At 35.2% G+C, this 12762-nt stretch overlaps 1 protein-coding gene across 2 annotated transcripts in view; it reads right to left on the bottom strand.

Annotated features, from left to right (window-relative positions):
• MEI4 (meiotic double-stranded break formation protein 4) overlaps nt 1-12762 on the bottom strand; it is a 218665-nt gene that overhangs the window by 127318 nt on the left and 78585 nt on the right. The window lies entirely within an intron of this gene.

Here is a 12762-nt window from a genome sequence, read left to right as displayed (position 1 = left end):
TAACCTAGAAGAAATAAATTCTTAGAATCATACAACCTCACAAAAGTAAACCAAGAAAAAATAGAAAATTTGAATAGACCAATCACAAGTAAAGAGATTGAAACAGTAATCAAAAACCTCCCAAAAAACAAAAGTCCACGACCAGACAGCTTCTCTGGTGAATTCTACAAACACTCAAAGATTTAATACCTATTCTCAAAATCTTCCAAAAACTTGAAAAAGAGTGGATGCTTCCTAACTCATTCTATGAGGCCCACATTACCCTGATACCAAAACCAGACAAAGACACAAAAAAAGAAAATTACAGGTGAGTATCACTGATGAAAATAGATGTAAAAATCCTCAAGAAAATATCAGTAAATTAAATACAACAATACATTAAAAGGCTCAAACACCACAGTCAACTGAGGTTTATTGTGGGATGCAAAGATGATTCAACATCCACAAATCAATCAACATGATATACCATATTAACAAAACGAATAAAAATCACATAATCATCTCAACAGATTTAGAGAAAATATCTGACAAGTTTCCACATGCTATTCTGATAAAAACTGAATAAAATGGGTATATAAGGAAAGTACCTCAATATAATAAAGGCCATATATGACAAACCCATAGCTAACATCATACTCTATCTCGAAAAACCGAAAACTACCCCTCTAAGAACAGGAACAAGACAAAGATGCCCATTCTCACCACTCTTATTCAACATAGTATTGGAAGACCTAGCCAAGCAATTAGGCAAGAAAAAGAAACAAAAGGGATCCAAATTGAAAAGGAAGAAGTAAAACTGCCACTATTTGCAGATGACATAATTTTATATATAGAAAACCCTAAAGAATCCATCAAAAAACTATTAGAAATAATCAATTAGTACAGTAAAGTTTCAGGATACAAAATCAACATACAAAAATCAGTTGTGTTTCTATACACTAACAACAAACTAGCAGAAAGATAAATCAAAAATACAATACCATTTGCAATCTCACCAAAAAGAATAAAATACCTAGGAATAAATTTGACCAAGGAGGTGAAAGACCTGTACAATGAAAACTATAAGACATTGCTGAACTAGAGAAGACATAAAGAAATGAAAAGATATTCTGTGCTCATGGATTGGAAGAATTAACATAGTTAAAAAGGCAATATCACCTAAAGAAATCTACAGATTCAATGCAATCCTAATCAGAATCCCAAGGATCGTCTTCACTGAAATAGAACAAAGAATCCTAAAATTTATATGGGACAACGAAAGACCGTGACTAGCCAAAGCAATCCTAAGAAAAAGGAACAAAGCTAGAGGTATCACACTCATCAAAAGCATATAGTAATCAAAATAGCATGATACTGGCAGAAAAACAAACACAGAGATCAATGGAACAGAATTGAGAACCCAGATATAAACCCACACATTTATAGAGGGCTAATTTTCTATGAAGGAGCCAAGAACATACAAGGGAGACAGGAGACTCTCTTCAATAAATGGGGTTGGGAAAACTGGACAGCCACATGCAAAAGAATGGAAGTAGACCACTATCTTATACCACACACAAAAATTAACTCGAAGTAGATTAAAAGCTTGAATATAAGGCCTGAAACCATAAAACTTCAAAAAGAAAACATAGCCAGTACACTCTTTGACACTGGTCTTAGCAATATCTTTGGAAATGTCTCCTCAGGCAAAGGAAACGAAAGAAAAGATTAACAAATGGGACTATATCAAACCAAGACGCTTCTCCATGGCAAAGGAAACCATCAACAAAACGAAAAGACAACTTACCAAATGGGAGAAGATATTTGCATATTATATATCCAACAAAGGGTTAATATTCAAAATATATAAAGAACTCATACAACTCCACAACAAAAAAACAAACAAGCTGATTAAAAAAATGGCCACAGGATCTGAATAGACATTTTTCCAAAGAAGATATACAGATGGCTAATAGGCACATGAAGAGATGTTCAACATCATTAAATATTAGGGAAATGCAAATCAAAACCACAATGAGGTATCACCTCATGCCTATCAGAATGGCTAGTATTAAAAAGACAAGAAATGAAAAATGTTGGAGAGGCTGTGGAGAAAAGGGAACCCTCATCCACTGCTGATGGGAATGTAAATTGGTACAGCCACTGACAAGAGATTTTCACATATTGAGGTATATGGGGTAGCTATTCTGGTTCAAAAACTGATTTGGCTTGAACTAAAGAAGTCTGACTTATGGACTACCGAACATACATTTTACATTGCTTTAACCATTAGAGAATGCATTCTCTTAAGATAAGAATGCATACTTCCCCTCCTACGCCCTATCAGTAATACCCATATTAGTCCCTTTCCCGAAACCAGGGATCATGTTGACTTGCTAATTTGCAACTGAATACCTCTTTGAAACTTTGATGAATATGTATGCTGGGCGTCTTTAATATATGTTCTTTGTTCTAAAAAGGTATAAGACTGTACTGAAAACTATGCTTCTCCAAAATGCTTTCTTCCTTCCTGGAAAAGGCCTTCCTGAATTATAATCCTCACCCTGGCTCAAGTAAAACTCACCTTATCTCTCTTATCTATAGAATGGTTATTGATTATTTTGCATCCACACCACTATGGAGATTCCTCAAAAAAATTAAAAATAGAACTACCATATGATCCAGCTATTCCACTTCTAGGTATTTACCCAAAGAACATGAAAACACTAATTCAAAATGACATATGCACCCCTATGTTCACTGCAGCACTATTTACAATAGCCAAGACTTGGAAACAATCTAAGTGCCCATCGACAGACAAACTGATAAAGAAGATGTGGTATACACACACACACGTTTATGCACAATGGAATACTACTCAGCCATAAAAAAGACGAAATCTCGCCATTTGCCATAACATGGATGGACCTGGAAGGTATTATGCTAAGCAAAATAAATCAGACAGAGAAAGACAAATACCGGATAATTTCACTCATGTGGAAGATTAAACAAACAGACAAACAGATACAGAGAATAGACTGGTGGTTACCAGAGGAGAAGGTGGGTAGGGGGAGGGCAAAAAGGGTAAAAAGGGACATTTGGACAATGACGGATGGAAACTTTTTGTGGTGAACACAATGTACCATATACAAAAGTCAAAATATGATGTACACCTGAAATTTATATAACATTATAAGCCAACGTTACCTCGATAAAAAAAATAAAGTAAAATAAAACATTTTTAAAACCCTTTGAATTTGAATATTGACTTTACATCTAAGAACCTTGTTAAATTGTTATTTTTAATAATTTGTAGATTTCTTGGATTTACTATACAGATTAATCATATTAACTACAAATATGGAGAGTTTTATCTTTTCCCTTCTAATCCTTATTACTTATTTATTTTTCTTGTTTTATTACATTACCTGGCATCTCCATTCAAATGCTCTATAGAAGTAGTGATACTTGGCATCCCTATACTATCTTACTTTAAAACAGGAAATTATCCAACACCTCCACTTGTACCACATTAGACTGTTTATTAACATAGCTGATCCCCACTTGGATTCCTCTAATGAAATGCATTGTTAAGTTATGCAACACACATTATTCTGCATATTCCACAATCAAGGTTATTATGCTTTAATGAGACTTCGTTAATAATTACGTAATCATGCATGAACCCACTGTCAGCTGTCACTGTGACAGTCACTCAAAATTTGATTAATTTATACATTCGTAACAAACACTTCTTCACTATTCTTTCCCCCACAGCTCCAACTTTTAAAAAAAACTAAGGGAACAGTTTAACCAAATAATTCCCACACTATACTTTTTAAATTCTTTCTACTTTGAAACATAAATAGTAGATACTTGAGAAGACATTTCAGGTATGTTAAGGCAGAGAATGTTAAAGGCAAAAACAAGACTGAACACTGGTTGTGCCTCAGATGTTTATGTGCCACTCATTCAAAACTAAATATGCCACAGGGACCATCTAAGATTCTAACACTGTAATCTGATGGGAGCCATGTGGGTGATTTCGATGTCTAGGGAGAACTGGGATCTCTGGGCAAACCAACAAAGTAACTCACGAGTTACATCCAAGTACAGTAGGAAGAACGGCAGCTCCTTGCTCAATTGCCTGCTTTCTATTAGCTGCTTCTTTCTCCACTTTTTCCTAATCAATTTCCTCCAAGTTGCATTTGCTCAGTTATTCTTATCCTGGGGCCAAAGGCCTTTCTCATAAAGAAACGTAAATCGAAAGCTCTACTCACCTCTCCCATCCCAAAATACAAGGTTGGTAATTTCTCCCACATTCTAACAAAAATAAATTAGCAAATGTCCAGTGGTGCACACATACACATTCCCCCACATAATGTCTTGCTTTTGCTTGTTCGTACCAGCTAACTCCTTTACAGAATCATGTAGCAGAGTTAGATAAGAATGAAGGAAAGAATAGTAAAATGTGAGAAATTTCTACTCTGTGTCCTACCATTTTCTTTCTCAATGGCCTCTTACTCTTCTTGTTATGCCTTCCCTCATATCCAAGAGTTTATTGCAAATACGTAAACTACGATACCTCTAGATACCACCTTAGGCTATTATCCCTAAGCTATGATCTGTAGTTGGGAACTGCTTTGAAACAAACCCTCACAAGGATTTTAATGATGAATGTGGCCTTTATGTATCATCTCTCACTTCAGAGAGAGCTGTGTTTAATAATAAAATAACAGCATTTGCATGAAGCTTCAAAAATTTACAAAGTGCCTCCACAAACATCATTTTATCCTCCCCTAATCCATTATAAAATGATAAAATGCAATCGCACAGAGGTTATGTGACTTGCTAGTAAGGGAAAAACTCTCTCACTTCCCACTCCAAACCCTTAGTGATTTCCTGTATTCTATAATATCTTAACCCAAATGTTTATCTGATGGAGGAATTTTAGTGCCAGTGTGTTATTCACAAAAGTAACTGGGATGGGAGGAAGAAGTATGGACAACTTCTAATAAGCCTCAACCCTTGAGTAAGCAACGTGCCTTGTCACTGATTTCTTGGAGACTCTGGACTAGTAGCTCATTGGAAAGTAAGAGGGAGAAATAGGATTAATAAGGGTTGCCTTGGATGGCAACTGAAGAGAACCTAAATGGTTGATTATATTTTCTGCTCTATTTATCACGGGGTATAAAAGGAGAAATTGCGCAAGTAAATACAGTACACTCTGAAAAACCAACGTAGGGCTGGTCAATTTAACTTGACATTCACATTTAACAATGTTCAGCATCCACTCATGTGCTGTTACCTACTGGACTGCAAATTTTAAAAGGGCTTCTTAACAACCCTTGTGATCGAATTGTTGTTCTGCCAGCTTTAATTGATGCTCTTGCACCTAAGAATGTACCGTATTTCTTCAGTATTAATTCCCCTGGTATTTAATTAATTTGTGGAGAATGAAACTCATGTTCATAGACTTGAAATGCATCAAGCAGATACATTAATCTATTTTTAAATAGCATTTGTCCACGAACAGAAAATCTCTTCCTGTTACTGCGGCAGGTTATGTCAACCCAGAAGATGCCAAAACAACCAGCGTGGAATGGCGGCTCAGCTCACAGCGTCTCCTCAGAAACAGCTTAAATTACACGACACGCAAACACCACAACGAGGTATCAGTGCTCATTCCAGCACCCGAAAACTTCAGGACTTACAGTAAATCATCTAATCATCATTTCCGTCCTTTCAGTTACTAATTGGGTGTGTGTGTGTATTTTGTTTTTTAAATATACTGACCTTCTAGCTCAGTGCTTCTCAGGTATATTGAGCATTAGAATTGCTGGCGAAACTTTTAAAAACATAAATGCCCAAAGACTACATTTCAGTGGGTCTGGCAAGGGATTGAGGCACCAGTATTTTTTAAAAAAACAGGCTAGGGACCATTGCTAATTTCATGTCAGCTAGCAGAAATTATTTGAAGACAAAGTCTACAGTGAAGTTCTCTATAACTCTGTCCAACTTGATTTCTCTTAATTCAATTATTTAAGATTAGTTTGCTATAAAAAGGAAGTGTCAATACTGTTTTCTAGGAAACTTACCTCCCAGCAAAAGACAAAAAATAACTAAGCATTAGAAAACATATACTTATAGGTAACTATAAATCTTGGTTTAAATGTAGCACATACTAGTGTTTAGGTGTTCTGATTTCATTATTTGATTTTACTCTGAAGCAACGAAAAGATCAGATTGGCAACGTTTAGTTCCTAGCATTTTGTTTAGTCTGATGTTCTTTCTCAAAAACACTGCTTATCATAAAATAACAGGAATATTCATGAAAATTGCTAAAATAAAAGAAAGAAACCTTTTACTTTGAACAAAAATTGACCTTATATTTCAGAATAACTCGCTTCCACAAGATAGAGTAAAATTCCCAGTAAAGAAAATTAATTGACCTTTCTAAGTCTATTCTGGTTTCAATTATTTACAAACCCAAGAATGGAATATAGATTATTGCTGTATTTCCTATACTCCTTAGAATCTGAAATTATTATACTCATGTAGAAATATCAGTTTCATCAGATTTTTCATGGTTTTCATTAAGACTCATGGAAAAAAACTGAACATATCTGAAAAGTAAAACAAGCTGTTTATCATTAAGGAAGGTGTATTTTTCAAATTATTTTGCCATTTTCCCCTTTAATACCCTTAGGTATGTAGCTATCACACACTTAGCATACACACACACACACACACACATACACATATACATGCTCACCTGCACTTGCATTCATCCAACTGAATTCCTTCCCTTAAACGAGCCTAAATTCATTGTGTGTTGTGATTGCTTGGAAATAGGGAGGAGGAAGGGCCACCATTGTTCAGTTATCAATGGAAAGTGCAGGAAGCTCAATTCTTTTGTTTCTCAGATAAATGTATACCATGGTTTCCCTTGAAACTGCAGAGGGCTAAACAAGCTGCAACTGACTATAACACAAGGAGTAGAGAAAAGCAACAGATTTACAAAGAAATATAATGATCCCTTCTGAATTTCAGGTAAATGCCCTAAGGAGAAATAAAGTCAATTGAAACGGAGGCTTACTACTAAATGTGCTATATTTAGCTAGCCATAGACTGCTATAAATTTGAAGTTGCTAGGCCTTACCAGAAATGTTAAAGGGTCTTCTTTAAATGGAAAAGAAAAGGCCGATAACTAGAAATAAGAAAACATATGAAAGAAAAAATCTCACTGGTACAGGCAAATATTTGGTAAAGACAATGGATCAGCCACTTAAAAACCTACTATGAAGGTTAAAAGACAAAAGTAGTAAAATCAACTATAACTACAAGTAGTTAAGGGATACACAAAATAAAAAGATGTAAAATATGACATCAAAAACATAAAATATAGGGGGAGAGCAAAAAAGCAGTGCTTTTAGAATGCACCTTAAAATAGACTGCTATAAATATATAGGTCAATATATGTGAACCTCATGGTAACCACAAACCAAAACCTACAATCAATACACAAAAGATACAGAGAAAAGAATCCAAACATAACACTAAATAAAATCATCAAACTACAAGGTAAGAGCCCAGGAGAAGAAAGGGTCGCTGAATGGATAAACATACAAGATCCATCTATATGCTGCCTACAAGAGACTCACTTCAGATCTAAAGACACACACAGACTGAAAGTGAAGGGATGGAAAAAGATATTCCACAGAGATATAAATGAAAAGAAACTTGGGGCTGGCCTGGTGGCATAGCGGTTAAGTTCGTGCCCTCTGCTTTGGTGGCCCAGGGTTTGCAGGTTTGGATCACAGGCGCGGACCGACACATCACTTGTCAAGCCATGCTGTGGTGGCATCACATATAAAGTAGAGGAAGATGGGCACAGATGTTAGTCCGGGGCCGATCTTCCCCAGCAAAAAAAGGACGATTGGCAACAGATGTTAGCTCAGGGCTAATCTTCCTCACAAAAAAATAAATAAATAAAATGAAAAGGAACTTGGGGTAGCAATACTCACATCAGACAAAGAAACTTTAAAACAAAGAATGTAACATAAGACAAAGAAGGGCACTACATAATGATAAAGGGGCCAATCCAAGAAGAGGATATAACATTTGTACATATTTATGCACTCAACGTAATAGCACCTTAATATATACAGCAAATATTAACAGACATGAAGGGAGAAATTGACAGTAATACAATAATAGTAGGGGACTTTAATACCCCACTTACATCAATGGATAGGTCAGCTAAAGAGAAAATGAAAAGGAAACATCAGCCTTAACTGACACATTAGACCAGATGGACTTAATAGCTATATACAGAGCATTCCATCCCAACAACTACAGAACACACATTCTTTTCAAGTGCACATGGGACATTCTCCAGGATAGATCACATGTTATGCCACAAAACAAGGCTCAATAAATTTAAGAAGACTGAAATCATATCAAGTATCTCTTCCAACCACAACAGTATGAAACTAGAAATCAATTACAAGAAGAAAACTGGATAAAACACAAACACATGGAAACTAAAGAACATGCTATTAAGCAACCAATGGGCCAATGAAGAAATCAAAGAGGAAATCCAAAAATACCTTGAGACAAATGAAAATGGAAAGACAACTTTCCAAAAATCTAAGGGACACAGCAAAAGCAGTTCTAAGAGAGAAGTTTATGGCAATACAGGCCTACCTCAAGAAACAAGAAAAATCTCAAATAAACAATCTAACTTTGCATCTAAAGGAACTAGAAAAAGAAGAACAAACAAAACCAAAGTTAGTAGAAGGAAGGAAATAATAAAGATCAGAATAGAAATAAATAGAGATTAAAAAAACAATAGAAAAGATCAATGAAACTAAAAGCTGGTTCTCTGAAAAGAAACAAAATCAATAAACCGTTAGCCACTCTCATCAAGAAAAAAGAGAGAAGGCCCAAATAAATAAAATCAGAAATGAAAGAGGAGAAGTTACAACCAACACCACAGAAATACAGAGTCATAAGGGATTACTATGAACAACTATATATCAAGAAATTGGAAAACCTAGAAGAAATAGATAAATTCCTAGAAACACACAACCTTCCAAGACTGAATTATGAAGAAATAGAAAATCAGAATAGACAGATTACAAGTAATGAAATTAAATCAATAATTTAAAAACTCCCAAAAAACCAAAGTCCAGGACCAGACAGCTTCACAGGTGAATTCTACCAAACATTTAAAGAAGAGTTAACCTATTCTTTTCAATTTATTCCAAAAATTGAAGAGGAAGGAACACTTCCAAACTCATTTTAGGAGGCCAGCACTACCCTGACACCAAAATCAGACAAAGACACCACAAAAAAGGAAAATTACAGACCAATATTACTGATGAACATAGATGCAAAAATCCTCAATGAAATATTAGCAAACCAAATTCAACAACACACTAAAAGGATTATACACTACAATCAAGTGGGATTTATTCCAGGGATGCCAAGGATGGTTTAACAACTACAAATCAATCAACATGATACACACATTAACAAAATGAAGGATAAAAATCATATGATCAGCTCAACAGATGCATAAAAAGCATCTGAAAAAATTCGACATCCATTTATGACAAAAACTCAACAAAGTGGTGTACCTCAACATAATAAAGGCCACATATGACAAACCCACAGCTAACATCATACTCAGTGAAAAGCTGAAAGCTTTTCCTCTAAAATTAAGAACAACATAGGGATTCCCACTCTTGCCACTTTTATTCAACATAGTATTGGAAGTCCTAGCCAGAGTAGTTAGGCAAGAAAAAGAAATAAAAGGGAAGGAAGAAGTAAAACTGTCACTATTTGCAGATGATATGATACAGTCATGTGCTGCATAATGACATTTCAATCAACAACGGACCGCATATACAACAGTGGTCCCATAAGATTAATATTATACAGCCTAGGTGTGTAGTAGGCTATACCATCTAGGTTTGTGTAAGCAGACCCTACGATGTTCGCACAACGACAAAATCACCTAACAATCCAATTCTCAGTATGTATTCTCATTGTTAAGTGACACATGACTCTACTATATTTAGAAAACCTTAAAGACTTCGCAAAAAAAAAATAGTAGAATTAATAAATGAATTCATTCAAGTTGCCAGATACAAAATTAATATACAGAAATTGGTTGCGTTTCTATACACTAATAACAAGAGGGAAATCAAGAAAACAATCCCAGTGGCCAGCCTCTCGGCCTAATAGTTAAGTTCAGCATGCTCCACTTTGGGAGCCCAGGTTTGGCTCCTGGGTGCAGACCTACACCACTCATCGGCAGCCATGCTGTGGTGGTGACCCACATACAAAATAGAGGAAACTGGCACAGATGTTACCTCAGGGTGAATCTTCCTCAAGCAAAAAGAGTAAGATTGGCAATGATGTTAGCTCAGGGAGAATCTTCCTCAGCAAGGAAAAAAAAAAGAAAGAAAACAATCCCATTTAGAATTGCATAAAAAAGAATAAAATACCTAGGAATAAATTTAACTAAGGAAGTGAAAGACCTTTACTATGAAAACTATAAGACATTGATGAAAGACATTGAAGACAACACAAATAAATGGAAAGATATATAGCACTCATGGATTGGAAGAATTAATATTGTTAAAATGTCCATACTACCCAAAGCAATCTACAGATTCAATGCAATCCCCATCAAAATACCAATGACATTTTTTTACAGAACTAGAAAAACGGATCCGAAAATTTTTATAGAACCACAAAAGACCCTGAATAACCAAAGCAATCCTGAGAAAGAACAAAGCTGGAGGCATCAGGCTCCCTGATTTCAAACTATATTACAAAGATATAGTAATCCAAACATTATGGTATTGGCATAAAAACAGACACATAGATCAATGGAACAGAGAGCCCATAAATAAACCCACGCACGTATTCCCAATTAATCTATGACAAAGGAGGCAAGAATACACAATGGGGAAAAGACAGTCTCTTCAAAAAATGATGCTAGGAAAATGGGACAGCTGGATGCAAAAGAATGAAACTGGATCACTATCTTACATCATATACAAAAATAAATTCAAAATGAATTGAAGACTTGAATGTAAGACTTGAAGCCATAAAACTACAAAAAAATCTTTGGAAGTCAGCTCTTTGTCATTTGTCTTGGCAATAATTTTTGGACTAGTCTCCTCAGGCAAGGGCAACAAAAGCAAAAATAAACAAATGGATTACATCAAACTAAAAAGCTTTTGCACAACGAAGGAAACCATCAACAAAATGAAAAGGCAACACACTGAATGGAAAAAGATATTTGCAAATCATACATCTGATAAGAGGTTAATATCCAACATATCTAAAGAACTTACGCAACTTAATATCAAAAAAAAACCCAATTGAAAACTGGGCAGAGGACTTGGATAGACATTTTTCCAAAGAAGACATACAGATGACCAAAAAGCACATGAAAAGATGCTCAATACCACTAATCATCAGAGAAATGTAAATCAAAACCACAATGAGATACCACCTCACACTTGTCAGAATGGATATTATCAAAAAAATAGAATAACAAGTGTTGGCAAGGATGTGGAGAAAAGGAAACCCTCTTACACTGTTGATGGGAGTGTAAATTGGTGCAGCCACTATAAAAAACAGTATGGAAATTCCTCAAAAAATTAAAAGTAGAACTACCACACGATTCAGCAATTCCACTTCTGGGTATTTACCCAAAGAAAACTAATTCAAAAGAGATATATGTATCCCTCTGTTCATTGCAGCATTATTTACAATAGCCAAGAAATGGAAGCAACCTAAGTGTCCATCGATGGATGAACAGATACAGAAGATGTGGTATATATATATAAATATATAAATATATAATACTTTTTGGACTAGTATATATATACAATGGAATATATACTTGGCCATAAAAAAAGAAAGAAATTTGGCTATTTGTCACAGTATAGATGGACCTAGAGGATATTATACTAAGTGAAAGAAGTCAGACAGAGAAAGACAAATATTGTATGATTTCACTTACACATGTGGAATCTTAAAACAAAACAAACAAACAAAACAAAATAAAACAGCAACAGACACACAGAGAACAAACTGTTAGTTACCAGAGTGGGGAGGAGTTGCTGGAAATAGGTGAAGGGGATTAAGAGGTTCAAACTTCCAGTTATAAAATAAATAAGTCACAGGGATGTAATTTACAGCATAAGGAATATAGTCAACAATATTTTAATAACTTTGTATGGTGACAGATCATAACTAGACTTATCATGGTGATAATTTTGTAATGTATACAAGTATCAAATCACTATGATGTACACCTGAAACTAATAGGATATTGTATGTCAATTATACTTCAACAACAACAAAAAAAGGACTCTGCAGATGTGATTAAGTATCTTGAGATGGGGGAATTATCCACCTGGGCCCTAAATGCGATCACATATATGCTTATGAGAGAGAGCCCACAGAAGGAGATGTGACACACACAGAAGAGAAGGTGATATGACCATCAAGGCAGAAACTGGAGTGATGTGGCTACAGCCAAACAATGCCAGCAGCCACCAGAAGCTAGAAGGGGCAAAGAAGAGACTCTCCCCTAGAGCCTCTATAGGGAGTGTGGTCCTGCTGACACCTGGATTTCAGCCCAGTGAAACTGATTTTAGACTACTAACCTCCAAAACTGTGAGAGACTAAATTTTTGTTGATTAAATAAAATCACAAGATACTTTGGGCTAATACTAAAGATTCATCTACTTT

This window comes from Ceratotherium simum, chromosome 19 (genome assembly GCF_057802395.1).
Source record: "Ceratotherium simum simum isolate JZ-2026a chromosome 19, ASM5780239v1, whole genome shotgun sequence".
In the NCBI taxonomy this organism is placed as follows: domain Eukaryota; kingdom Metazoa; phylum Chordata; class Mammalia; order Perissodactyla; family Rhinocerotidae; genus Ceratotherium; species Ceratotherium simum.
This window is presented reverse-complemented; position numbering and strand designations above follow the sequence as displayed.